The following is a 4807-nucleotide window of genomic DNA, read 5'->3' as shown; positions in this document are numbered from 1 at the left end:
CTGGGTTCAAATCCGGTCTCAGACACTTAATAATTACCTAGCTGTGTGGCCTTGGGCAAACCACTTAACCCCATTTGCCTTGCAAAAACCTAAAAAAAAGAGTTCAGAGGAGTGAGAGAAACCTTTTGATTAGGTTGATCAGGGAAGTCACCAAAGAAGGAGTGCCATTTTAGCTGGGTCTTAAAGGATGTATAAGATTTGACTAGCAGACATGGAGGGGAGAGTGGTACAGAGAACTGCATGACAAAAAGCAAGAAATTAGGAAAGTACAAGTCACATTTGAATAATGCATTGCCCAGTTTGACTGAAGTATAGGACATGTGTTAGGGAGAAGTGAAGTGACTGGATTGTAAAACAGGATTTAATAGCCTTCATAATTTGATCCCTCCCTACCCTTTCTGCCTTAGCTCACATTATCTTTTTCACATAGTCAATTTTTTTTAAGACAGACTGATATGGTGGCTATTGTTCAAAATCCACCTATTATTTCTTTTGTTTCTTCATTCACACTGGCTATACCTTGGCCTAGGATATATTTTGTATTCTTTCTTGTTTGTAAGCCTTCTTGTTAGGTTAAATCCATTTCCACTTTCTCCACTTCTTTGATTCCCTCTCCGATCCAGTTCAAAATATTCTTGTTCTCTCTCAGTTTGACTAGACAGTTCCTTTACCTTTATCCTTTTCTGTCTTGTATAATGCTTACTTATAGGTCATATCTCCCCTATTAAAATTACCAGTTCTTTGAAGGATAGTGGCAATGGTAGGGTTTATCTTTGCATTTTCAGCACTTGATATAGAGCTTTGCACAAAGTTGGTGTTAAACACCAACTGTCACTGAATTAAATCTGAGCCAGAATGGGAATTGACTTTGACTATGAATTAAGGCACCCAAGCAGCAACTTCTCACCCTTGAGTGTTTGTTGGAATATGCATAAAATCTTCAAGATACACATATATCTGTGCTTGGAAGTAGTAGTAGTAGTAGTAGTAGTAGTAGTAGTAGTAGTAGTAGTAGTAGTAGTAGTATACCTTAGTAGCTTTAAACTCCCATAAAATCTTCAATTACTGCTGATTTATGAAAATGTTCACAAATTGCAAATAAAGTAAATGACATGACAAATAGGAAAGAGCTTGAAATCAAGCTTGGGAAAAGAAATTATTACATGGAAAAAAGAACTCTCAGAGAGATTCATTTGCCATTCTGCCATCAGGATTGTAAAAATATAAAGCTGAATTAAATTGAAAATAATTACAATCTAAGAGACTTGCTTGGTGATATGCCAGAGAATATTGACTGGACAGAGGATGGAAATGAACTGTTCCACATTATAAAAATGTAGTGTCATCTTTGTATATGTCATAGTCTAGGACATTTAGAGGGCAATGCATTTGATATTTAATGACTCACCTTAAATATTTATATATCATACGGAAAAACAAAGCAAAACACCAAAAATATTTTGCAGGGATTGGATCTTATATTACTAAGTGACCTTGATTAACTTCCATGCTCAGAATATCAAGGGTTCTATTAACTAAAGAGTAATCAGAAAATCATTTTGTTTTAGTACTAATTGAAACCTTTCCCCACTTCTTTGGGTTCCTTAAAGAACTTGAACATAGGTTTCAATCTATCAAAATTCTTGCAACTTCTCCAAGTAAACCCAATCATCCACCTTGGGACCTGAACCAGCCTCTGAGTTTTCTTTTTTTTCCTTCAGAATCTTCTCCAATTGTTCCCAGTTCACATTGCTACCTCTTGCCTTCTGATCCAGTCCCCTAGAGCCTTATTTCCACTCACCATGAACCTAGACTACTGGGGACCAATAGTATGCAGTATTGCTACTTTCCATGAAGTTGGACTTTGAAAAAGGGGCTAATTCTGCAGTGGTTATCATGACCCTACGTCTTATACTCTTTTCACTTTGGTGATTCTGAATCCCTGACTACCAATATACAAACCCTGTCCACTTTCCCAACTCTATTATTCTTACTTCATTATTCCCATCTACCCCAATCCTACCTCAACCCCACCACTAACCCTCATATAATGCTACAGAAATTCCCTCCCTTTCCACACTGTCTCCTGGAATGCTCAATAGTTTTTTTTAAACTTGCTTTTGTCTTAGACCTTTTCTTTTTTTATTCCTTACATTCATTTTTATTGCTATGACTTGGATCTCTCTTGATAACATTGCTTCTGTTGCCAGTTTTTGTAGTATATATAGCACTTTTACTCAAACCCTAATTCTCCAATCTTTGTAAGAGACTAAGAATATTCCTTGCTACCTATTGTCACTTCCAAACTCTCTCCACCACCATCACTTGGTTGCCTTTCCTTTGGCATTCTGATGGCTATTATGTATCAACCCCTATAGTATTTTCTTTTCTTCATTAATGAGTTCAGTGCCTATATCACCATCTTTCTGTTCATCTCAACTCCTACTCTTATACTAGAGGACTTCAAAGTATTTCACTTTCATGTTCATAAGCAAAGACATCTGTTTCTTTAAATTCCCACAATTTTTTTCATTATATCTTTTTTTATGCCTTACATTCTCTAATTCTGTCTATCATACTCACTTGTCCTCCCTTCTCTGCACTGATCAATTCTAGTTTAGGGCATCAGTTTCTACTGGCTATAATCTCCTCTTTTTCCAAAATGACTCCTTGTTTAACCAGTTCAACTCTACACTATCTTTTACTTACACCCACTATTCCTATGTCCTATTGCTTGATCATATTTTTCCAAATCAACCCTGGATTAAAGTCATCTGTCTTTCTTAATTCCTGTTTATGTGCTACTTAAAAACTGATGAAAATCAAAAAATTGTGCTGAGTTCCCCCAAATTTTATAATACCTAATCTAAAGTGGGTCCTCACTGCAGTAAGGCAATGATTCTGTTCCTACTTAACTGATTCATGGTGACTATTCCAAACTATCTCATTATCATCAAGCTTCCCATACACCTTCTAAACCCTTCCTGATGAACATCTTTCCTCATTCTTCACTGAAAAAAATTTAGGCCATTCACTAAGAGCTCTTTCTTATTTCCACACCATGTCATATCATTCAGACATCTTCAAAATCTTTCCCCCTCCTATCTCAAATGAAGAGGCAAATTTTCCTTTTTGTCAAAGTCCATTCTTCTACAAGCATCCTTGATCCTATTTAATCTGATTGAAAATATCAACATCATCACCATATTTCACCAATCTATTGATTGCTTCCCTTAAATATTTCTACAAATATCTTCATTAACCTCATCCTTTTGAATGGGTCAGTATTTAACACTCTTTTAATCTCTCTTCATCCCACCTTTTCAGTATTCTTACATTTTCTCCCCTCTACAAACTCTAAATCTAGTCATACTAACCTTTTTATTATAATTTGGTCATGATGCAAGATTTCCCATCTTTGTACCTTTCCAACTGTGTTTTCCTTCAGTAATATCTCCTGTCTCTCTTCTGCTTCTTAGCTTGCCTGGCTTCAAGATTTAGCTGAAGTCCTATCTACTGCAAGAGGACTTTTGCAATCTCCCAACTTTTGAACTCTCCTAATACTTCCCCCTCTGATTTCTTTCTATCTATTGTGCATATATTTCACAATTATTTAATTAATTTCATTATTATTTTTCTCATTCAACTGTGAGCTCCTTGAGCACAGTTATGAATTTTGCATTTTTTGCTATTTCTTTTACTTGTCACAGTGCCTGTAAGAATGTTTAATAATTTCTTGTTAATTAATGAAGAATAGGAACAAAAAATAGTGAGCAATAGTAAGAAAGCAGAAATAAATTTTGATTTGATGACTGTTTAACCACACAGGGTGGAAATAATGAAAGGAGAACAATAAATGAAAAATAAGTTTAATATATGATAATGGTTGAAATGAAGAGTGTTTAGTCTATTGTATTTTATTAGTTGAATATTCAACCTCACTGAAAAATATTTTCAAACAAAAAATAATTAACCTTGTACTTCTCAGAGTATTGTTATCTTGTTTTTCTCATTTGTTTAATGGAATTTAGAAGATTAAAAAAGGTAAAAAAATGTGCAGAAGATGGAAGTAATTCCAGGTTATAAACAGTAAATGTGTGTGTGTGTGTGTGTGTGTGTGTGTGTGTGTGTGTGTGTGTGTGAGGCTATATGGTATGGTAGACTAAATGTTAGGAAGATCTGCCTTAGGCAACTCCTAGACAAGTCATTAAATTTCTTGGTGCTTGAATTCTCCCAACTATGGTTAGACTTGATGTTCTCAAAATTTACTCCCTGCTATAGAATCCATTATTCTGTAAAAAATAGTGTCAGGAGAGTTGATGCTCAGAATAAAACCAGTGAGAAAAAAAAACTATGGCTAACAGAAGTATGGGTAGAAAAGGGGAACTGATGAAGGGACAGTATCACTCCTGAGGTGGATGTGGAGAATTGTGTTCAGCCTTGGAGACACATTTTAAGGAGATTGATCATCTGGAAAGGATCCAGAAAAGAACAATCAGAATAATATACTTCATGAATTTGCATGTCATCCTTGCACAGGGACCAAGCTAATCTCTGTATCAAACCAATTTTAGTATATGTGCTGCTGAAGTAAGCACAACAATCAGAATAGTAAGGAATTGTATGAGTACAAGTTATATAAAATTGGTTGAAAGAACCAAGTGTACTTAGTCTAGAGAAAAGAAGCCTCAAGAAGAAAGTGGCAGCCAGCTTTAGTTATTTGAAAGTTGTTAGGTGGACCAAGAGCAGTGAGTAGAAGTTGCAAAAAAAATTTTAATTTAATTGTATGGGGGAAAAGCCTTTTTAA

General features: G+C 35.2%; 1 non-coding gene across 1 annotated transcript; it reads right to left on the bottom strand.

The window, feature by feature from the left end:
* Positions 1 to 4494: 4494 nt before the first annotated feature.
* On the bottom strand, positions 4495 to 4598 carry LOC141503717 (U6 spliceosomal RNA). Its single transcript, XR_012473044.1, has one exon. It is a non-coding gene; the product is annotated as a U6 spliceosomal RNA (small nuclear RNA).
* Positions 4599 to 4807: the final 209 nt, after the last annotated feature.

The sequence above is a fragment of the Macrotis lagotis genome, chromosome X (genome assembly GCF_037893015.1).
Source record: "Macrotis lagotis isolate mMagLag1 chromosome X, bilby.v1.9.chrom.fasta, whole genome shotgun sequence".
NCBI lineage: Eukaryota > Metazoa > Chordata > Mammalia > Peramelemorphia > Peramelidae > Macrotis > Macrotis lagotis.
Note: the sequence above shows the minus strand (reverse complement) of the source record. Positions and strands in the feature narration are given on the sequence as shown.